Here is a 25,904-nt window from a genome sequence, read left to right on the forward strand (position 1 = left end):
AAAATTCCCGCAAAGCCTGCATCATTCCACATTTCAGGTGGGATGGCCCATTACACAGCAGGCAATTCAGAGTTAGAACCGACAACAAGCACTCTTGAGCAGGCGATTAATCGGTTCATGGAGCAGGGCGCTCTATCCTTACCTACCTCGATGAGGGCACCAAAACATTGACGTATTGTAGGGACCATACCAAGATACACAAGATCTGAGCGGTGTTTTAGGTCATTTCAAAGGTGCTGATTTGGAATCTGCTATAGATAACATTGTTAATTGGAAGTGGGGGGAAGTGGTCAAATTATAATTTTAAAGAACTCAATCACTCTATCGATGACCAAATGTGTGATGTTGTATTAAAACATCCTAGATGGTGCTAACTATTCTTAATTGTTTTTAAGAGGAACAGAAAATATTTTGAGACCATTTGAAAGAAAATCAGAGCTTTCGTACGGGTTGATCCCATAAAACCCAAACTATTACATATGGCGTTGTCTATTATAACTTTAAGCCATGTTAAATATACGATATCCGTCAAATTAAATCTTCCAGAAACCCCACTGGCTAATATTGGCCCTTTAATGTGGAGTTCTATGGGGGACTTAATGTCTGACGTTGACCTACAACTGTACAAACACCATAACTTTGGCTGATTCCATTTCGATGTGCTTTGGGACATGTGTAAACATTACAAATATAGCAAAAAATCAGGTTGAAACAAAATTACCAATTTCATAATTATATTGAGTGAAAGATAGGTCAAAGTATACTTTTGGTCACAGGAAAGCTTTGGAGCGGTTTCAACAAGAAACTATTTTTTTTATCCCTGTACCCAGTAGCTTAAAAGATGAGAATTTGATCACTTTCCCCCAAAAGTACAAAATTTACAATACAAACAGCTGATTCAAACTTGGCACCCCAACTTGGGCCTAAAATACCTCACAGACCTCTGAATGTTTATTGGATATGGTTCAACGTGTTTTAGGGCCTTTTTGTCTTTGTGGGTCCCCAAGTAAAGTTTGTTTTGGTAACTAGATCTAATTGTGCAATTTATTTTTGAAGATGAAGATGTGGATGGGATTGAGTGACAAGGCTACTGAAGGTACATTTGAGTGGAGTGCAACCCGGCACAACCAGACAATGACGGTGGTGCTGAAGCTTGCGTCTATTTCAACAATTACCAGACCTGGAATGACACAAGCTGTTTTACAAAATTGACCTTTATTTGTAAAATCCTAGAGCCTTGGAAATTCAAGACATACATGTAATTAAAATTTGCAACAACGTGTAATAACCCCATATTCTGTTTCATTTCGGAGAGACAAATAGCGTTTTTTCGTAACTGATAACTTGCAGACGTAAAAAAAATCGAAATGCATCTAGGCGTTAATTATCTAATTAGAATGCGTCCCTACAATTGATTTACGCAGTTGCGTGCCAACTAATCGTCCTTGTACGTATGTGTATACATGTTCAGTGGATCAAGTTTGGCGCGTGCGAATCGGTATATTTAGAGGGGTTGCAATTTCCAAACGCCGTGATCGTACGCCGGTCTATCTATTCAAAATCACTCTCCTGTATCAAAGTCGCGTATTTAGCCAGTTTTAAAGATTTTGCACGTACGAAATGAACGTAGCGACAACGTTAAAAATGCATAAAATCTGTCCATTTAACAAGATATTAAAGACAGTCAAGGATAAGGAACATACGAGGGAAAGTCTAACTATTAATATAAATATTTTTGTTTGTAAGAAATCATTATATAATAAAGCAACAATGAGGTGTGAAACTTGTGCGAGGTACAGATTGTCCATTGAAACGGCACGTGAGATCTGCCGTATAAAAAGAGAGATTGCTATTTGCCTTTTTGATACAAACGAACGGCATACGCAATGTTTACGTTGAAATTGACATTTTGCACGGCGTCACGACGGTTCATGCATCACGTGTAATTTTCACCACAAAAAATTCTCATTTTGAAAATAAAGTCATAATATACAGCCTTTCTCAAAAAAATTGTGCAAGTGAAAAGCGCCCTCTTTGGCAATTAGAAAATACCGTTGTGACATGATGCTTACATCAATGTCAAGGGCTTAGTCTTAGCTCTCCAATGCCGTTTGTTCTGTTCAATCTACTCATTTTAATCTCAAGATATGTTTAGTTAACAACGAAAGGGTAAAACCGCAATTGTGCCACTTTTACTAGGGAAGAGGGCTGAACATGTTAATGATAACATCAAGTTTATCAAGAGTTCCTTCGTGAAATCAAAAGAATGCATCAATTACACAACAATTCAAAATTGTTTTTACTGTTTTTGCTGTTTTATCATGATATAGGTATAATGATTCTCTTTTCCCACTTAAACAGATTAACAGATATATTAATATTTCACATTCTGCTGTAAAATTAAACACATGTGCATGTCAATGATTTTATCATGGTAAGTACTGTTTTCTTTGTCACTCAAGATAATGTTAAAAGACAAACAAATATTGCACACTTATAGGTTAATGAACGCATATTACTTGTTGAGAGAGAAATTAGACAAAATAATGCACGCGTGCTGATGTTCATGCGTCTAATGCACGAGACCCGAAGGGGGAGTGTATTAGGTGCATCAACATCAGCTGTCCTTGATTTCCATGTACAGTCCTCTTCCCTATAGTAAAAGTGGCACAATTGTGATTTTACTCTTTCGTTGTTAGCTACACATATCTCGAGATTAAAACAAGTAAATTGAACAAAACAAACGGCATTTGAGAGCTAAGACTCCCCCCTTGACGTTGATGTAAGCATCTTGTCACAACGGTATTCTTGTCAAAACGGTATTTTTTAATTGCCAAAGAGGGCGCTTTTCACTTGCATATTTTTGTTTGAGACAGGCTGTATGCATGTAGGGGTTCTTATCTACCAATATATTTGTTTTTGGCAACCATAATAGTTGGGAAGCACTGAAATTAAATAAATGTTAAGCAACATATTAAACTTGGTTCTTAATCAAAATCAAAAGCATGCTATATTGAAGTAGACATAAGACCTGGAGGCTGGAGCCCACTCAATTGAAAGTGTTTCGCACTCTGGTGATGAGATCAGATGTTAGTCTTTGTTCTCCTTCGTGACCAGTGGCGTAAATTTTGTTTAACATGGTTGGGGTGGGAGGGGGGTTGCGGGGTAGGATGTGGTTGGAAAAAAATCTTGAAGTATAGTGAATGCAGCACGTTTTAGTGACAGAATAAGTTCATGGTACAAGTGCGTGCGAAATTTCGCCATGTTGAAGCTAAACTGTTGAACTATGGTGCAAAATTGGAATAAATTCGCGCGTAAAATAACGGTAATATTTTACAGTGTAAATAAGTTAATGTGTCTGGAGAGCTAGTGTCCAATGGCCCGAGCTACTTCATGATTATTGTATAATTATATTGAACAATCGCAAATAATGGTGTTGTGTAGTTTATAATATTCGTAATTAAGGGTACTTGCCCATGAATTTCATTCAGGGGCGCGTTTGAAAAACGGCACAGCGTATTAGTAAAAAGAATAAAAAATACTAAAATTTACACCAGGGTTCGAACCACTGCCGATACAATATGCTGAACAGTGAACGATGCCACTGTGCCACGGCGGTACCTGTGGTTAATGGCTGACGATTTTCAAAGATATACATATCAACACGTTTCTAGTGTATTAAAAGCAGATGTTGGTAGTAATACAGTCATAGTAAGACATTGGACTCTACTTGTTTGCTTGTTTTTCATTTATTAATAATATAAATTAATTTTGATGAATTGAACTGGTATGACTCTTAGGACTCGTAATAGACTTGCTTCAAGTCCTTTGGCGTCCATAGTTAGTGAATGTAAAATTCATGGAAGCTTTGCCACATCTTCCAAAAATGTCTGTTTCAAAAGTTATTCTTTCGAAATAATTATTTACCATCATAACTTTGTAAAAATTTATTTGACATTTGAATTGTTGAGGCCAGATAGTGGACTTTCTTATCACTCCAGGCATACTGTGCACACGGCCGTTCGCCGCCTATGCGTGATGTCCACTTTTATCTAGAGCGCCCTCAGTTTTGACTTAAGGAGTCTTATTTGGTTTAAGTGGTGTTGGGCGATACAAAGAGTTATAATTTAAAACTACCGATACCAATTAGCACACAAAAGTATAGCGGTACTGTTTACTCAAAATTCCCATACCGCCCAACCCTACATAGTTACCGAATGTAATCGGTCGCCGATAATGGCGACGAAATGTCCTTTCGAAGTTGAAAATAGCCCATTTTGATCACTAGAATATACCCACAAAAACACTCCCAATTATATTTTATTAATTTTTTCAAGTAAACCAGAAGCTTTAGATAAAAATGCTATCCAAGAGTTACCGTTCACACTCCTTAGATGCTTGATAATAGACAAATTATGTCCGTACACCATCACTAAATTCACTGCACAAAATGCGAATCATACCGTACGGTATAGGGTATTTTAGTCAGAATATTGGAACATAAAAACAGTTAATAATCATCCTCGCTTTATTTACAAGTAAAACAGATGCTAATGATAATAATTTGTGCGAGCATAACAGTGTCAAAGTCCATATACTTTGCAGAAATTATATGACATGTACTGATAATACACGCACTATAGCCACTATACTGTACTACAGTACAGTACATGTACATGTAAACTCTACATAGAAACCCAAAAGTATAACATGTAGTGTGTGTGCGCCGACTGAAATCATTGTGAGTTGCGATTTTGTTGTCAAACCCTTACGAAGCATTAATTTGGTTCGTGTGAGATAGTGTATCGGTATGTTCTGATATCATCGTCGCACTCTTCCGAAGAACCAATTTGGTCCGATTTACAAATGTAACGCTACGCGATGAGTTTTAGCTTGTTTCAACCAGCTACGTAACTAAATAAATGCTCTAAGGGCCAAAATTTCCGATAAAATTCTACATTACATATAATTTTATGTACCGGGTTCCGTAGCAATTTACGGGTTCCGTAGCAATTTACGTGTTCCGTAGCTATTTACGGGTTCCGTAGCAATTTACGGGTTCCGTAGCAGTTTACGCGTTCCGTAATAGTTTACGGGTTCCGTAGCAGTTTACGGGTTCCGTAGCAGTTTACGGGTTCCGTAGCAGTTTACGGGTTCCGTAGCAGTTTACGGGTTCCGTAGCAGTTTACGGGTTCCGTAGCAGTTTACGGGTTCCGTAGCAATTTACGGGTTCCGTAGCAATTTACGAGTTCCATAGCAATTTACGGGTTCCGTAGCAATTTACGGGTTCCGTAGTCATTTACAGGTTCCGTAGCAATTTACGGGTTCCGTAGCAATTTACGGGTTCCGTAGTAATTTACGGGTTCCGTAGTAATTTACCGGGTTCCGTAGTAATGCTAAAATAACATACCGGTATATTCCGATTTCAACATCAAGTTCTTACGAAAGACCAATATTGGTTTTGTCACATGCGTAAGTTACGTGACAATACGCAAAGAGTTTTCGCTTGTTTTTACCAGCCACGTTACAACATTTTCTGCGGGGCCTAAAATCTCGATAAATTCTAGATTTCCATGTTGCCCGTAGTTCTTTGCGATGCTGAAATAGTGTATCGGTGTGTTCCGATATCATCATCGCACTCTTTCGAAGGACCAATTTGGTCCGTGTTACAAATGTAACGCTACGCGATGAGTTTTGGATTGCTTCAACCAGCTACGTAACTAAATGCTCTACGGGCCAAAATTCCCGATAAAATTCCGTAGTACTTTACGATACTGAAATAACATACCGGTATGTTCCGATGTCATCATTAAGCTCCTACGAAAGACCAATTATGTACGCAACAATACATGATAAGTTTTAGTCTATTTTAACCAGCTACGTAACTTATTTTTTACGGGGCCTAAAATCTGGACTAAATTGTACATTTTGCTGTGTCGTACTTATTTACGATGTTAAATAGGCTAAAATAGCGTACCGGTATGTTCAGATTCACCGTCACAGTTTATGTTTTGGTGAAAAAAAGACCGAATTTTTCCACCCGTCTACATTCGGGCCACTGACTGACCGGGTCTTCAAGAATCGGACTTTCACTTTGGAATAGATTCAATTAAACTTACATTAATTGCTTTAACTCAGAGATAAAATTATTGTTAAATTGAAGGTATTGGACACTTTAACTATTATATAACCATGATCTAATGGGATTTTAAGGAAGCTAAAAACTTAACTTTCAGTAAGCTTAAAAACTTAACTTTCAGTAAGCTTAAAGCGTAATATGTATTACGTGTGGTCCATATCTTCAACGTACTCATCAGTAACAGTGGGCATTCGCTGTGTAGGCGTCTGACACGCCACAAACGTATATACGAGACTAATAGTTTACCCCCTCAGTTTTCGTTGTTTTCGATAAAAGTGGACGTTAAAAACGGCCGTGTGCACTGCAGGGGTAGTGTTTGAGCAAAATGCCAACCACGCCTTGCCCACCCCACAAGGCACACTTCCTCCCTAGCTCATGTTGCCAGCACCAAGGACTTGTAGAGTTGGTAATTGATTACATATTACACCATGGGAGGCTTTCAGTTATTTTTCAAAATCTGGAAAAGTCCATTTATTTTAGTAGGTTTGTACTGCAAATTATACACAAAATGTAAAAAGAAATATATATTATTTATACAAATAATGTCACTTCATTTGCGATGGTTAAGCTTGATTTCCAAAGAATGTGATATAATTCTTCCTAGTTGAACATTTCATAACAAAAGCATTAAATTTTTTAAAATGAAATTCAAAGTTGGTCCTTTTTTAAAGTTATGATTCCCAAATAGCAGTGACTTAAACAGGGAAGCCTGTGATTGGTTTCTTCAGATCTGTGTTGCAGATTATTTGCTCTCCCATTCATTTGTGTAGGGCCAGATTTAATCCAATTACAAACCCGTCAAGGCTTTCGTCCTACACAAAAAATCTGACCTGACTAAAAATTTTAGAGAGTGAAGTATACAATGGTATATGATAGGCCTAGTTCTACCACTGATTATACATGGGTCCTATGAAGAGCATGAATAGAGAAAAAGTAAGGAGGAAGCCTTGATCAAGGCTAGACTCGTAATAAACGACGATTAATTTTCTAATAAATATAATAAAAACGCTGGGTCATTCAAGACGTCCTTGTAATTTATGTCAAAACCAGGGGAGCGACAACACACCTCTACGTGTATAAGCCTACTTGCGCGATCGATACTGTCTCAATGATCCAGACAATAGCATTTGAATATACCGCCCTTATGTATGCATCTGGTTGACATGCTTGGTACCATAATAGCTTCCAATAGCCTACCCCACCGTAAATGGCTCTCTTCATTTCCTCGCTGTCCCAATATATACGTGTCACGTACGTAATTTCGAGGAATATTTTGTTCAAAAATGATAGGAAGGGACTGTTTTAAGCCAAAATATTGGCTGTCACCAGATGCGCAATGGTACCGGGAAGTGTTGCAGAAAGGTAAGCGTACTCATTATTAATTCAATATATCACATTTTAATGAATTCGGATGCGAAATCCGAAAAGGGATTGACAGGTCAAAATTCTCACACTAGAAATATTGTGAAATCAAATCAAATTTAGGCTCCGCAAACAACGTCCAATTATTCCCATTGGGGTTTGCTACACGTGTATATAATAAATTATGATTTGGGGCTAATTTGAGAAGAGTTATGGCCTCGAATTTCAAAATACACCGAGTGACGTTTTTTGATCATAAACCTCGTCAATTCAAGACTCTGTAAAAACAAATCAAGAATTTTCTGGGATAATTGCAACTAAAGTATATGAAAGTTATGAACTAAGCTACCAGATGCATGATTAATTTCCTGACTATGATATTTAGTTGTGGGAAAAGATTACTTTATATTTGTGCGGGATTATTTCCCGCCAAAAATTTCAACCAAAAAGAGCATGTAGCCTTAAGTGTGCACTGTAAATAGTTGACCGTCATTTTTAAGGTAGAACACCTGGCAACTAAGTTGCCAGCATTCTACCATAATAACGACGATTTTAATAGTATTCCACCGCGTAATTAGCATATGCGGTGTATTGCCGTAAAAATACAGTAGAATGCCCATAATCCTGTATAAAATAAAGTACGCATGTATACAATCCCTGTTGCACGTGTATATCGTATAAATACAGTGGCGTAGCTAGGGGTTGTGGCTCCCGGGACCGAATATACATAATGCTAGCCCGGCCCGCCCAATTCTTGAAACAATTAATCGCGGAGCGCGAGAAAATGTGCACAATACTATTAAGTTATTCTGGTTATAATGAAGTTCAGTGAATTACGGTCTAAAATTGATCTTTGAAATGGGAATTTCTGCTGAAATGCGCGCGAAATTGTGACTTTCATCGCTCTGAGGGCCAATTGGTCAATTCGGCCCCCTAAGGTGGCGCCCAGGGCACGTACCCCCTCTGCCCCTCTGTCGCTACCCCACTGTATAAATAAAATAACTTACTTGGGATCTCACCTATTGTAATAAATGCAGTTAAAATGAATTGTAGCTTAGATATGTGAATTTGTTCGTTATCTGCTCATGTCTAAATTACAGACAATTTTTTATTTAATGAAAATCTAGTCACTTTGATCTGCTACATGACATTTATTTAAACTTAAATTGCTTTATGCAAAATTTTAACCAAATAGTTAGTTTGGGCAAATTTGTTTTTAAATATAAATTTGATTAAAATTAATATCAACTGCTCAGTGTGCCAGAAGTGGGTGCAATTAGCTGCCCTGTAACATTTGGCAGTATATTGTACTCATCTACACATGACAGCTATGTCACTTACCCACTTCTGGCATTGAGTGGTCAATAAATACAATGACAATATTATTTTTCAAACAAAAAAGTTTCAGCAATTGGTTTACAATTGATCAATTTAATCATCAGATTTATTTGCCATGCATCGCCCATAAAGTGCCAATGGCCTGAGATACTTTATGAATTTGCTCCTCTAATGATTATTGTCTAATTGCAAAAACGCAAAGCTCTTTGAACGATCTCAAAAAATAGTGTTGTGCAGTTTATAATATTAGTAATTAGGCGTAAGTGTAAATAAGTTAACGTGTCTACAGAGTGTCCAAAATGATTAGTTCATTTCCATGAAACAGTTTACACGGTACTTCATAGTTTCACTTGACCATTAACATAGATAAGACAGCAATATCTTTTCACATTTGCTGTTAATATTTTTAATTAAATTATACATTGAAATTCAACGTGGCCCCCCTTCATGTGCTCTCATGTCCCTCAAAAATTACTGTCCAAACGTTCATAGCCCACCCCTTAAGATTGCGTATAGTTATTTTAAATGTTCACTCTGCTTGTACATTATTGTAGTATGCAGGCATAGCAGGAGGGATGTTGTAAAACAGAACAGTTCACCATAATAAACTAAGCTTTATATAACAAAGGTTCATATTACTAAAAGTACATAAAATAATTAAGGTACCAGTTCTGTTCACCCCTTGTATATCCTAAACAAAGACAGATATGTCATAATTGGACTAACACCCAATATGTGCTTGTTTTAGCTCGGATTTAAGACCTCATTCGTTGAAATCGTTTAAGAAATAAAGACACACAAAAAAAAGATGTAATTTCAAAAGTTGCAGTTTGCTTCATTGCATACCCATTCCATGCCATCCATTGCATAATTGATTTGTACATCAAGCGTTCTCGAACAAGAGAACTTAGCGTCGCGCTTTCCATTGATTAGCAATTAATGAACAAATAATGAATAAATATTCAAACATATAGATGACAATTAGCTAAGTAAGCCAGCCGTGAATCTTGAAATGCTGGCCCTTGTTATCTGCCGAACATATCACATATCAACCTATGACTTAGTCAGACTTGATCAACCCGATGTCAATATTGTACATAGCATATCGTCAGTCTACTACGCTTTTGTAATTTTGATAACAAAGAATAAAATGTGGTTCAAGCATGCATCAGTTGAGTATTCACCACTTATTTCGGTTTATTCCCTTTAATTTGCATCATTATCATTTGTTCTTGTGCAAAGATTGGTGAATGAATATGTTTAAAAGCATGCTTGAACCAAATTTTGTACTTTGTTCGCAATATTACAAAAAATGACGTGGGTAATTAGCGTAGTAGGCTACAGATATCGTGCAGCGGCCTTAGCAATAAAGACGTTTAATTGCGATGTGATTGTTCCCAAATGGAAACAACCTGGACTCCGAAGCGAAATATGGCCCATTGTCTTATCCAATAATCACAATGGTCTGGCAAAGACTGTCTTTTTCTTTGTTTTTTCTTAAACGGAAATTCCCCCGTCAATGAGAAGTACAGCACAGGTGGTATTATCAGCAGCACGAGAACACAGGAAACTTACGTTTTCTCCAATCTTCGGTGGGAAATAAAGAAAATAATGTGATTAAAGTTAATGCTTAACAACAACAACGACGACGCCGACGACGACGACAACAACAACAACAACAACAACAACCTCAACAACAACAACAACAACAACAGTATCATAATAATATTACCTGTTCAGGGGTGACGTATTTCTTGGTAGGGTTCATTAATATGGTCTGCAATGTAATAGTGAGATAATAAAAATTATAATAAAACAAATTAGATATAAATAGGCAGGTAGCGTTTCTATGATACCAAAAAGACCCTACAGGGTAAGTCAAAAAAGTGCAATAGAGAAAGGAATCCATTTTTATTGAACCTTTTAGGTTATAAAATATTTTATAAATGATATATCCATTAGTGACCCTGTGTGAAAAAATCAAGGAATTTACCGTTTTGTTTTTATGACATATTTTATAGCGATACCCAGGGAGCACGGTGGCCTAGCGGAACGGGCACTGACTCATAATCAGAAGGTTGCGGGTTCGAGCCCCGGCGACGCCATCGTGTTGTGCCCTTTAGTAAGGCACTTTATCTCGATTACTCCTCTCCACCCAGGTGTTTAAATGGGTACCGGTAACAACATTTATTTTCATTATAGACTTTTTTATAGTCTATATTTTCTTCATTTCAGCTTAATTTAGCAGTTGTCATGGTTGTGTGTAAATTCCTATTACTATTAGATACGTTGTAATAAAACATGATTTTAAATATTTGTATATTAATTTTCTCTGAGGGCTTGCAGCAAAATTGATATTTTATTTTCCTTGGTATGGGTTTGTGGCTAGTAGTCCGGTAATGATGATGATATGATGGTGATGACGACGACGACGATGATGATGATGATAATGATGACGATGACGACGACGATGATGATGATGATGATGATGATGATGATGATGATGATGATGATGATGATGATAATGATGATGATGAACAAATTAAATCAAAGATGATAATGATGACGTTGACGACGATGATGATGATGATGATGATGATGATGATGATGATGATGATTAATACACAAACGAAAAGAGGAACAAACATGCCTAGCATGTAATTCTATTTTAACATGGAAAAATTTGACCTCTTATCTACTCGCAAACTGAGATTATGCATATGTTATCTCTTCAATAAACATTGTAAAAGTCGATTTGGCCTTTAAAAAATATGTCACATGTTGTTCGGATTATAAAGACACAGTTTGTTGACCCTATAATGTTTGTGCACTCATATATTGACCTCTGAGTGTATTTGGTATAAATGCATGATCTTCTATAACAACAGGTTAACTTTCTTGTTGAATGGAGGCCTCGAGGTCACTGAACTGTTTATTTGGAGATGATGTATTTTTTGGGTCACGTCATAGCACACGTGTTAAGCAAAAACATATACATGAGAAGTAAACAGGTTACATCTTCTCTGCGTGACTGATACCATAGAAACGTGCTCTTTGTTTAAACATTGCAAGTAACATGAGAGGCAAACATTAATGTTTCATATTGCTTGCAACCCCCCCCCCCCAAAGCAATGTTGGAGCCAATACAAGACCAATTGTCCGTTCCTGTCTCAGTATCAAAACAACATTGACTGGGTGGGTGCGGGAGGGGGGTTGAAAATTTATTACTAAATTAAATCCTTCATCACTGCCATCATCGTCACCATCACGACTCATCATCATCATCATCATCATCATCATCATCATCATCATCATCATCATCATCATCAACAACAACAACAACAACAACAACAACAACACCATCATCATAATCATCATCATCATCATCATCTACACCATCATCATCATCACCATCATCATCATCATCATCATCATCATCATCATCATCATCATCGTCGTCGTCATCATCATCATTTACACTATAGCCACACAAATAGAAATCTTACATTAACTGCAAGTCATCAGAAAAACAAAATATTTAAAACAAATTATTGTTTTATTACTGCGCGCACAGTTTGCAACAACAACATCAACTGCCAGATTGTGCTCAATTGAAAAAAAAATAGATTTTTAAAGTCTAATATGAAAAAAAATTTTGTTCTATATGGTTAGTAGACATACCGGTTATTAGTGGCAATTAGTCTTTCTGGTAATAGACCAATTGAATATAGACTAAACGGGAATTAGACGAAATGGCAATAGACCTTAAAGTATTGGTTATTCAGGCAGGACTTTAGTCACAACTTCTTTTGTTATGCATAGTCGCGCTAAAAGTCGATCGATACATGTTGAAATAGGCACAATTCAGAGATACACCTTTTTGCTATGAAATTTATTTTCTCGGTCATATATAAAGCAATAGTTTTTTTTCCTTCAGAAATGTCAGTTAAAAGCACAGTGCTTGGATATACATTAAAAAATTAAAGATCTTTGATTTTTAAAGGCCTTAACTTCGGCCGCGAGCTTTTTCCGCTATTCATTTTTAGCGTTTCAAACTAATATAGTTTGCTAAAGAAAGATATTTCCCACCTCTGTAAGGCATATCGTGTGGGTCAGCGCACTGCCTTGAAATAATATTATTGTAAAATGTTGTTATCACTGTACATGGTGATGTCATGTAAATTAGTTTTAATTTATATTATCATTGTAATCTGCATCTCACATTTGCTGTATTGTATTAATTATGTTTTGTTTTAATTATGTTATGTTTCAATCATGTTATGTACTTGCAGGGCCTCCATGGAAATCAGTGCTTTGTTATTGAGGGGGCTACCATGCCTAAAGAAAGCTTAAATAAATAAATAAATAAATAAATAAATAAATAAATGCCAAAAACAACTTCTAGAGACCGTATTTGGGGTGAATTGGGTAGATATGATTTGTTTATTCAAACCCTGATGAGAGTAATTAAAGTGGGGATTTGCCATTTGGTCTAATACGATTTGGGCTAATATCCAGTTCGTCTACATCCATTTCGTCTAAACCCATTAGGTCTATAACCACTACGTCCAATAATCATTTGGTCCTTTAACCATTTGGTCCTTTAACCATTTGGTCCGATAACCATTTGGTCCGATAACCATTTAGTCTAATAATCAATAAGTCTAAAACCATTTAGTCTAACAACCATTTAGTCTAATACCCATTTGGTCTATAACCAATAGGTCTAATAGCCATATGGTCTAGTACCCATTTGGTATACAAACCATTTAGTCTTACAAGCATTTAGTTTATTAATAAATAGACAAAATGGTATTAGACTAACTGGTTATTAGACCATACGAGTATTAGACATAACGATTATTAGACCAAACGGTTATTAGACCAAATGGTTATTAAAGAAATATTAGACCAAATGGTTATTAGACTATATGGTTAGTAGACATACCGGTTATTAGTGGCAATTAGTCTTTCTGGTAATAGACCAATTGAATATAGACTAAACGGGAATTAGACGAAATGGCAATAGACCTTAAAGTATTGGTTATTCAGGCAGGACTTTAGTCACAACTTCTTTTGTTATGCATAGTCGCGCTAAAGGTCGATCGATACATGTTGAAATAGGCACAATTCAGAGATACACCTTTTTGCTATGAAATTTATTTTCTCGGTCAAATATAAAGCAATAGTTTTTTTTTCCTTCAGAAATGTCAGTTAAAAGCACAGTGCTTGGATATACATTAAAAAATTAAGATTTTTGATTTTTAAAGGCCTTAACTTCGGCCGCGAGCTTTTTCCGCTATTCATTTTTAGCGTTTCAAACTAATATAGTTTGCTAAAGAAAGATATTTCCCACCTCTGTAAGGCATATCGTGTGGGTCAGCGCACTGCCTTGAAATAATATTATTGTAAAATGTTGTTATCACTGTACATGGTGATGTCATGTAAATTAGTTTTAATTTATATTATCATTGTAATCTGCATCTCACATTTGCTGTATTGTATTAATTATGTTTTGTTTTAATTATGTTATGTTTCAATCATGTTATGTACTTGCAGGGCCTCCATGGAAATCAGTGCTTTGTTATTGAGGGGGCTACCATGCCTAAAGAAAGTTTAAATGAATAAATAAATAAATAAATAAATAAATAAATAAATGCCAAAAACAACTTCTAGAGACCGTATTTGGGGTGAATTGGGTAGATATGATTTGTTTATTCAAACCCTGATGAGAGTAATTAAAGTGGGGATTTGCCATTTGGTCTAATACGATTTGGGCTAATATCCAGTTCGTCTACATCCATTTCGTCTAAACCCATTAGGTCTATAACCACTACGTCCAATAATCATTTGGTCCTTTAACCATTTGGTCCGATAACCATTTGGTCCGATAACCATTTGGTCCGATAACCATTTAGTCTAATAATCAATAAGTCTAAAACCATTTAGTCTAACAACCATTTAGTCTAACAACCATTTAGTCTAATACCCATTTGGTCTATAACCAATAGGTCTAATAGCCATATGGTCTAGTACCCATTTGGTATACAAACCATTTAGTCTTACAAGCATTTAGTTTATTAATAAATAGACAAAATGGTATTAGACTAACTGGTTATTAGACCATACGAGTATTAGACATAACGATTATTAGACCAAACGGTTATTAGACCAAATGGTTATTAAAGAATATTAGACCAAATGGTTATTAGACTATATGGTTAGTAGACATACCGGTTATTAGTGGCAATTAGTCTTTCTGGTAATAGACCAATTGAATATAGACTAAACGGGAATTAGACGAAATGGCAATAGACCTTAAAGTATTGGTTATTCAGGCAGGACTTTAGTCACAACTTCTTTTGTTATGCATAGTCGCGCTAAAAGTCGATCGATACATGTTGAAATAGGCACAATTCAGAGATACACCTTTTTGCTATGAAATTTATTTTCTCGGTCAAATATAAAGCAATAGTTTTTTTTCCTTCAGAAATGTCAGTTAAAAGCACAGTGCTTGGATATACATTAAAAAATTAAGATTTTTGATTTTTAAAGGCCTTAACTTCGGCCGCGAGCTTTTTCCGCTATTCATTTTTAGCGTTTCAAACTAATATAGTTTGCTAAAGAAAGATATTTCCCACCTCTGTAAGGCATATCGTGTGGGTCAGCGCACTGCAGGGTTTTTTGCTCTATTGTGTCCGATTTGAGCGCTGACATATTGTAAAATTTTGCCAATCAATATACATGAGAGTGTACATTCAACGTCCAGTTTTCAAAATTGGTGACTTGGGTTTGGCAGGTGTGAAATACATCCTCCCTCATCCAATCCCAAGACTTCTCACAGAGGAGGCTGCCCACTCCATACCAATCTCCTTCTTAAAATAAAATTAGATGGAAATGTGTGAAAAAAATTAATAGTCCTATGCTTAAACATGTTACGTATACGTTACCATTATACAGTACTATAGACACGTGGACATGGCAGCCTTAAAGGTCCGTAACCCGATCGACAGCATCATCCCCCATTTTTTTCATCGTTGATGAGTTTTTGGTATCATATAATACAGGGTGTCCCAACAAAAAGAGGCCCCTCTTTGCGCCCTCTTTTTCGCCTATTTCTGAAAAGTTGATCAAATATATTTTGGTATGTAAAGAAACCTTTAATTGTTAGCTTTGATAAACCAAAACAATTATTTCAATCGGCTCACAACTTTGAAGATATGCCCTTTTTAAAGATAAGTACCCGTTTTTCACTCTGTCCACGGATAGCAGAGTAGTTGGCATGTGACATGCTGTGGAATGGCCTGCAAGATCACCAGACCTCACACCACTTGATTTCTTCATTTGTGGCAATCAGTGGCGTAACCAGTGGGATGGCCGGGGGGGGCAAGCTGCCCCCCCCGGGCACAAAAAAACTGGGAAGAAGAGCAAAAAATTGGGAAGGGGAAAAGGGGAGAAGGAGAGAAAAAGAGGGAAGAGAAAGGGAAAGAAGAAAAAAGAGGGAAGAAAAAGGGGAAAGAAGAAAAGAAAAAAGAGGGAAGAAAAAAGGAAGGGAGAAGAGAAAAGGGGAAGGGGGAAGAGAAAAGGGAAAGAAAGAGGGAAGAAGATCTATAGGGTCCTACTACTTTCATTGTGAAATTTGTTCTCTGAAACACTGATTTTTTAGCTTCTAATATGCCACAAACCAGGAGCTTCAGGGGGCTCCGCCTCCTTGACCCCCGCCGGGGCTTTGCCCCTGGACCCCACCAGGGGCCCTAAGGCGGGCCCCTGGACCCCACCAGTTTAATGCTTCGCGGCAAGCCGCTCGCACATAAATACTACGATTTTTTTTTTTTTTTCGGGAAATTTTACAATCTTGCCCTCCCGGAAGGTCAGGTCTGGTTACGCCCCTGGGCAAAATCCAAGATCTTTGCAAACGTATTACTGCTATTTCGCACGGCGCACAAGGTTGGTACGCAACGCAATTGATGCAATGAGGACTAGGGCTGAAACCTGTATTCGTCAAGGAGGCAACCAGGTAGAGGCCAGAACAGCACAGTAAACTCACTTCAAATGAACTAAAGACAAATTAAACAGCCCTTTTCAGAGCTACCTTTTATTCCAAAAAGAGCAATGACTTATGTTGTCAATAAAAAAAGCAAGAAACAATTAAGTAACAAACATAATAAAACAAACAGGCATAAAATGACCGAGAAAAACATAAGTAATTGCAAGTATAGCAAAAGAAGTCCCATCCCACATCAATTTCGCCCAAATTAATGACACTTAACAAAATCCATAACCCATAAGCCCACCGGTAAAGCCCATTCCCTAAAATGAAGTTGTTGTTTTATAAAGTTATCATTGAGGAATGTTTTATATTCATGCATGGTATATGCACTTTTCAATCTTCGAAGTAGCCAAACCTCCTCCGTGGACAGAGTGAAAAACGGATACATTTCTTTAAAAGGCATATCTTCAAAAGTGATGAGCCCATTGAAATAATTGTTTCGGTTTATTAAAGCTAACGGGTAAAGGCTTTTGTACATACCAACATATTCTTGATCAACTTGATCGATGTATACTTGATCATACTTGATCGATGTATTTCCGGAGAAATCATGAAAAAACAGGCTAATTATGCTAATTAGGCTATTGAGTTCTCTTTTCATGTCAATATTTACTCCTATTTTATTACATCCATTTCCCTATCAACAGCTTTGTTCAGACGGGCTTAGCGTTGTTAAGTTCATGTCAGGATAACAATAAGCTATCTCTGAGGTAGACAAAGATTTCCCACGGAAGTCTCGGTAGTAGCGCACTAACACAAAGCGATCACTTTTGAAGAGATCCAAAACATACACATCAATTTTCTCAAAAAAGTCAAAAATCTTGAATAGGACCGTATGTGATGCGACTTATGTTTATATGAGGCCCAATTGGTCGTGACAATCGGTAGTAGGTGTATTTTTGTTTAGCATAATGTTAGGGACCGATCGTTATTTACGGCAGGGGGGGAATGGGTGTTTTGGCCAAAATATCGACAAAACATTTCGCGTTCCCCCCTCGCGTCCGCTCAAAATGTTCGCGTTCCCCCTTGTTTTCCCAATTTTCTCCATTTAAAATTTAACAATCCCCCGCCTGGTTCAACTAAAATTTCAGGTTCCCCCTCAGGACCACAAAAAATTTCGTGTCCCCCCCCCTAAATTTACCCACCCCCCCTGCCATAAATAACGATCGCTCCCTTAGTCTAAGGGTTTCTGTTTTAACACAAGGTATAGGTATTTACCTATCTTCCATGACAACTAATGCTTGTACCATACTTGGTGATTTTATTGCCTAGTACCACTCTGTCTAGAGTGGAGTCAAAACCCATGTACCACTCCCATGTCTCACTCCAGACATAACAAGTCACTTGGGAGATCACTTGTCCCACCCTTTAGTATATTAACTTTAAAAATAAACAGACCCACCCATGTGAATACATCCGTCTCATTTGATAGCGTTCAGACACATTTTTGTCCAAAATTAGTGGTCATTAAAGCCATAATGTTTTATTTTATTTATTTATTCTTTAACCTGATGGGAAATGCAATCAGTGACCAGCACTGTTCTCCCTTGCTGCCCAAGATACAACACGGATAAACAACAAATATGTATTTGAAATATACATAAAAGGCTTATTATTAATACCATATAATTTATACACATACTAGCTCGAGAAATTAAAATAACATAAAATTATTATTTTTACAAAAAGCTGCATAAAAGAGAAGAAAATGTTTAATATTACCCCCAAATAGTCATGATAATTAAGAAAGTGCATAATGCCCAAATACCGCAAGGACTTGCCCAGCGGTGCACATACGTTCCCTTGCCATGAAAATAGAAATCACGCACAGACAGAAAAGCCTCCTCAATTGCAGGTTGGACCTCCAGTCCACTGGAGGGGACTCCCAGCCCGCACCCAAATCCGTGATTGTCCAGAAAGCCCATATGCACCACCAGGCGTAACCGGTAGCTAAACAGGAAAATTTAGAGAGATTATTGCAAGTTACTATATATGTTGTTGAAGACATTGTGTTGACAGGTAGGGGATTTTTGATGATTTGATCATTCCCTGAATAGGAAAGTTATTTTGCCAGTCTCAGTGTGCATCTTATTAATATTAACCGAATTCCCAGAGATTGATGATCTGCGAGTGTAATTACTATAAGCATCAAATATTGCACAGGTTGGGGGTACTACCTCCAAGACGTTTAAAAACATGAAGACACGTATGATATTTACGACGATTAAAAAAGTTTCCCAGTGTAGGGAATCAAAAACAAAATGAGTTGGAGTGCGCATTGGGATGCCAATGATTGCTCTACCAAGACGTTTTTAATGGCGATCCAACCTGTTCAGGAGAATTAGGCCCGCCCGCATTTGACCAAATAAGATTACAATAATCAACTTTAGGTAAAACAACGGATGTATACAACAACTTCAGGGTGTCAACAGTTCAAAACTATCTGATACGGTAAAAAAGACCAATTATTATTTTATCAATTTGGTGCTCTCAAGTTAAACGCTGGTCAAACATAATGCCAAGATACTTAAAATGTGGTACTTGGTGAAGCCATTTAGCACTTTGCATATCAGAATTGAGAACACTATTTACCCAGCAAACACAAAACGTTTTCGACATGATTCGCAAAAGGGTATAAAAAGGTTGTCAGAAAACGTTTAAATGTCGGGTTATATAAAGGGTATATTAAGGTTATAAAACGTTTTCATAACATTAAAAATATTTCTTGATAATCTACTGCCCAGCAAACACAACATGTTTTACAGAAAACGTTTATTTTAATGTCGGGTTATATAAAGGGTATAAAAACGTTTTAATAACATTCCAAAAACATTTTTAAACACTTGATACAAAACATTTTAAACAGAATGTTATTTTGGGGTTGAAAAAATATTTTGCGAAACATGTTTGACCAAAATATTTGCAATAACGTTTTAAAAACGTTTTCATGACCTTTATATAACCAGACATTTAAATGTTATTAAAACGTTTTAAAAAAAAACGTTTAAAGGACATTTCTGTGTTTGCTGGGTGCAAGTATTTTAACATAATGTTATTTAAGTGTTGACAAAACATTTGGCAAAAATGTTTGCCAAAAAAGTTTACAATAACATTTTGAAAATATTTTAAAAATATTGTTGTAGTGTGTTCATACAAAACGTTTTAAAACGTTTTCATGACCTTTATATAACCCAACATTTAAATGTTATTAAAACGTTTTGAAAAAACATTTAAAGAACATTTCTGTGTTTGCTGGGCGCAAATATTTTAACATAATATTATTTAAGTGTTGACAAAATATTTGGCAAAAATGTTTGCAAAAATAGTTTACAATAACATTTTGAAAATATTTTAAAAATATTGTTGTAGTGTGTTTTCATACAAAATGTTTTTAAACGTTTTCATGACCTTTATATAACCCGACATTTTAGTGTTATTAAAACGTTTTTAAATAAACCAAAAGCCAAAATATAACTTATACAAAACGTTTTTAAAACGTTTTTGTGTTTGCTGGGTATTCATCAATGTTTGTACTAGCAAAGAAAATGGCAGTGTCATCGGCATAAAGATTAATTTTGCAATTCTTGACAACCTTAGGGAGATTTTTGATACATATTGTGATTAAAATGTGAAAATAAAATGTACGATGAGTTTAGTCAATTTTTTTCAAACCAATTTTTTTGGCATATTTGCATTGTTTACACATGTCCCAACTTACACCTAATTCAATGGATTCAGCCAAATTCATTGTGTGTTTAGGACAACAGAGCAAGTTTGAACTAAAGTCATAATTACAACTTTAAATCCCCCATAGATTACCACAATATAAGCGGCTTAAAGATAGTGAGTTTTCTTGCATTTTAACTCAGTTTGACCAAAAAACTTTCCAGACAATAATTGTTACTAATAATATTTAATAATATTTGGCAAAGAATAACCAAATTGAAATTTGACCCCAAATCGTATATTTTAATATACTTAGAATGTAGATGCCCATTCGCTACTTGCACGGTTCCGCCATTATGCACTATGTGCGGGAGAGCCTCGAACTGGCAGCATACATGAAAGGAAGAATTATGTAACCTTACACAGAACGTTATGACTAGTTCAATTCCCATTCATGTATGCTGCCAGTTCGAGGCTCTCCCGCACATAGTGCATAATGGCGGAACCGTGCAAGTAGCGAATGGGCTCCACAGACTGATGCGTAATTGATGCTGTAGATAGTTACCAAAATCCACCGATTTACACTCCTTTTCTTACCGCCTACTTAAAATAACTCACTCTGAAGCTTCTCGACTTTCTTGTATACTGTAGTGTATTCTTGGTTCATAATTACAAGACATGTCCATAATACGGTAGAAAACGGTTAAAACTTGTGTCAGATCCAGTAACTCAGCATGCCAAATTTAACACCGAAGGGACAATACCTCGATCAATGTCAAAACAAACCTGAATATCGATAGATTGACAGTCAAAACAAAATGCAAAACTTTCTGAACGCCGGAGGGCAGTATTACCACAAAATGAATAGTGAAAGCTCAAATTTGGCATTAACATTCCGGCCCCTAATTGACGATTGTGTCCACAAGTCAATTCAACTAAAAATGACACTATTTTGCATGCCGAATTTGTTCATGGGAAACTGACAAAAACTTGAACGAACTGGGTTTTTTTTGTAACTACAAAGTGCAATCATGCCAAATAATGATTGCCAAAAGGTTTAGAATGCACAACTACGTTTTTGGGTTGTGCTTAATCTGATATTGAAAATCCTTTGAATCAATGAAGTAATAACTATAAAACAAGCAATCAAATTCTCAAAAGGTCTCCAAATAAAAAACCTTTGGTTTGACAGAAAAATAAATGTCAAATAGTTTAACATGTTTCAAAAAAATGTCTTTTTTAGTTGAATTGACTTGTGGACACAATATTTTATGAATTTTTAAGTCTTTTATCATTAAATTAAAGCTTTAAAAAGCTTTAATTTAATGATAAAAGACTTAAAAATTCATAAAAAATAATGAGATTTTACAGCTCAGATGAGTCTACTTAATTCAGCTTCATTGCATGCAACTCTTAAAATTACTATGTGTTCCTACTTTAGAAACCAGGTGCTTGTACGGTAATGGGCCTGTCTTGGTAAGAAAACCATGATTTCACGATCATTTGAACATCTTTTTTAATCACACAGTACATAACAAAGATAACAGACCCTTGAAGAGAACTAAATATACAGAAAAGAACCTGAAAGAAAACAGCTGAATCCTGGTGGATGAGGGAAAAGAGACCAAATATCCACGTCAATCCAAGGAGACAAGTTAGCATAAAAGCTCTGCTAACGCTCTTCTTCATCTCCTTCTGTTTGTCACGATTTGCAATGTTGGGCCTCCCATAAGTAGTCCGGTACATCATAATGCACAAAGACATACATGTTGCAGACTAGGGTCAGTCCTAAAAGCAGCACGTGGGTGAAGTAAAAAGCGTAGTCGATGCGAATGAAGCAACTGTAAAGAATTGAAAGCATTATTTATAACAATCATCATAATCATAATTATTATTATATCGATTAACATCAATATTAAATCATGCTTTAAACGGGTAGGATATACAAAGATTAAAATACCCCAAAAATACACGAATGATATTAAATTACAATTAAAGCCATGTGAAAATATAATAACTTTTAACATGGAGAGAGCGTAGTGCATTATGGGTTATGGAGCAGACTGGAATGATTGTATAAATGCTGATAAGACCGCTAATGCCAGTTGGATAATTTAGCATAGGAAAATCTTTTTGTGACTCTACAGAGATGGTAACAAATTGATCTATTTTTACCAAAAACAATCAAAGATTATTCTTTTCCAAGGAATCTGTGTACTGTTTTGTGTTGCGATAGTGGTTGATATCTGTTATGCCCACAACCAAAACGATAGCCACTGGTACTCCTGTGAAAAAAATTAAAAGATGATTACTACCAGTGACCTAAGCAGCCTTTTGCAATCGAGGGGCGGTAAGGGGAGCATGCATTGGCGCCAATCCGGCTTGAAATGTAGGGGGGGGGGTATTCGGCCTGGATTGTCAAAAAGTGGCTGACCTGCAGAAGATATGCTCTCTACACTCCATTACATGGTAAAAAGACCTGGAAGGCAAAGAACATCCTACTTGTCTTATGTTCAAAAACTGTTGGGGGACTTCGACAACTTTTACTGCCAAATGCCATTACCACTTTGGCTTCAAATCGTGGTACTCGGAGAAAATTTGTAGTCGCCTGCTTCGCAGCCGAATGAAATGAATGCCCCCCCTGGATTGACGCCCATGGGAGCATGTAACTTATATCAAAATGAAGCGACCAAGTATGACTGAATTAGTTTTTCGTATGTGGATGTGAACTCATGACATCAATTAAATGTCACTCATCAAGAGTGCCAATGGATTACAGCGATATCAGACATTTACATAATGTGTCCAGGGGGCGGGGCACTCATGAATATAAATGTGGCAAGAATCTGCATGAATTGACTTTCAAAAGTGATCCTACAAACAAACAAACCAGGCTGTTCTTTGGGCGGATGGACCTTTCAAGTAGGGTCTGTCGGTCAGGTTTTTTTTTTCTGGAGGCTAAAATTACCAAAATCTGAAGATTATTGGCAAATATATTTTCGAAATATGTTCAGCAAAAATTAATAAATTTTCGTCCCAAAACGGCTGATTTTACATGATTTTAGCAAATTAAGACAAAACTAAAACCAAAACGCAAATGCTGGGTCGGTCGGGCCCATAGAACGGGTTTTATTTTATCACCTAAGCATATATTCAAAAAAATGTGTCAAATTGACATAAAACGAATATGTTATACATAGAAAAATTTCTTTATAGCCAGGACAGTGATTTGCTGATCCGGACGATCGTAAAAATCATCAAAATTCAGATTTTGGTACTTTGCCATTGTCATAACATTGTCATAAATGTGTTATCATAGCCTGTTAGTGGTTCAGCCGAAAGCCACGTATTTAAGACAAAAATAAGGAATTTACATGAATCTGTAATTTAGATACTGACAGTATCTACATTAGCTACATGTATTTGAATGGGGCTTCAACTTCGTCATTACTGTTGTTTTCTTCGTTTTTTGCCAAATTATTCATTTCAAAAATAACAATTGACAATTTGAATGACATATCCTTCACTTTTAAGCAATTTTTTTTTTTACACTTTCGCTGGGATCACTGAATGGGTCTTTAACCAATTTTATAAATAAGCATTGCAAAATCCTTTAAGATCGAGTGGGTTTAGAAATTGCCTCAATTTGGTGACCACTCTCTGGCTAGTAAGATTTGACGATTGATTCGACTTCTATGGACCATTTAGAAAAAAAATAGCCCCCATGTCCCTCGCGAAAATCCCGGCATTTTTCGCTGGAGGCCAAAATCCAAAATGGCCGCCACCACCATTTTGAAAATTAAAGTTTTGAACCAGAGCACCTATAATCATGCACAAAGACAGTTTTTCGGATATGTCGAGTACAATGATTCCGATTCTGACATTAGTTTGACATTACGGTATCATTTTCACCCAGAAATCCAAGATGGTGACCGGCACCATCTTGAAAAATTTAGTTTTGAACCAGAGGACCTAAAATCGTGTACAAAGACACTTTTTTGCATAAGTCGACCACAAGGATTTCGAATCTGATATTACTTTGACGTTAAGGCGCCTTATTTGGGGTTGGGACTGCTTTATCTGAGGTGTACGGCGCCTTATCTGGGGTTTAGACTGCCATATCTGAGTTTACGTCTCTTATCTGGGGTTAAGGCGCCTTATCTTGGGTTTAGATGCCTTATCTGAGGTTTACGACCCTTATCTGGAGTTAATGACCCTTATCTAGAGTTAAGGCACCTTATGTGGGGTTTAGATGCCTTATCTGAGGTTTATGTTCCTTATTTAGGGTTAAGGCGCCTTATTTGGGGTTTGGACTGCTTTATCGGGGGTCTACGTCCCTTATCTGGAGTAACGGCGCATTATCTGGGGTTTAGATGCCTTATCTGGGTTTAGACTGCGATATGCTAAGGTTAAGGGATCTTAACCACAGGTAAGGAACGCAAACCCCGGATAAGACCGTCTAAACCACAGATAAGGCGCCTTATCCCTAGATAAGGGATGTAAACCCAAGATAAGGCAGTTTAAACCCATTATAAGGGACATGAACCCCAAGGCCAAAATGGGCGCAATCATCAAAGACCTGGTGACTGCAGATTGCCTATGAATCGTGACCCAAGAGTGACATCTGCGGATGACGTCACACAGCCAAAGCCAAAAGGAAACTGTGTGACCGAAAAGGGTCACAAGAATGGACAAACAACACTCAACGTTTGTACGTATAATACTAGGACCTTGAAAACAGATGAATCTCTAGAGTCCTTATTGGATGAACTACAAAACTTCAAGTGGGACATAATTGGATTATGTGAAACGAAGAGGGAAGGAGAGGGTGTAGTGGAACTTCAAGGAGGAGCATGGTTATACAACCAAGGAAAAACAGAGGACAACAAGGATGCAAAAGGAATTGGGTTTCTTATTCACCCAAAATTCAAAGACTTTGTGAAGGGAATGAAATGTCACTCAAACCGAGTCATTTCTCTCACAGTACAACTCACTGGAAACAAACAACTACGCATAGTTCAGGTGTATGCCCCCACCAGCGAGTATGATGATGAAGCAGTGGAAGAGGTTTATGAGGAAATAGCGACCCAGCAAACACAAAAACGTTTTAAAAACGTTTTTAATAAGTTATATTTTGGCTTTTGGTTTACATAAAAACGTTTTAATAACATTAAAATGTCGGGTTATATAAAGGCCATGAAAACGTTTTAAAACGTTTTGTATGAAAACACACTACAATAATATTTTTAAAATGTTTTCAAAAATGTTATTGTAAACTATTTTTGCAAACATTTTTTGCCATATATTTTGTTAACACTTCAATAACATTATGTTAAAATATTTGCACCC

At 36.6% G+C, this 25,904-nt stretch overlaps 1 long non-coding RNA gene across 1 annotated transcript; it reads right to left on the reverse strand.

The window, feature by feature from the left end:
- Positions 1–10,319: 10,319 nt before the first annotated feature.
- LOC140167183 (uncharacterized) lies at positions 10,320–10,635 on the reverse strand. The gene is made up of 2 exons (XR_011860983.1): positions 10,572–10,635; positions 10,320–10,426 (listed from the first exon to the last, which is right to left on the reverse strand). It is a non-coding gene; the product is annotated as an uncharacterized lncRNA (long non-coding RNA).
- Between the last annotated feature and the right edge of the window lie 15,269 nt (positions 10,636–25,904).

This window comes from Amphiura filiformis, chromosome 13 (genome assembly GCF_039555335.1).
Source record: "Amphiura filiformis chromosome 13, Afil_fr2py, whole genome shotgun sequence".
In the NCBI taxonomy this organism is placed as follows: domain Eukaryota; kingdom Metazoa; phylum Echinodermata; class Ophiuroidea; order Amphilepidida; family Amphiuridae; genus Amphiura; species Amphiura filiformis.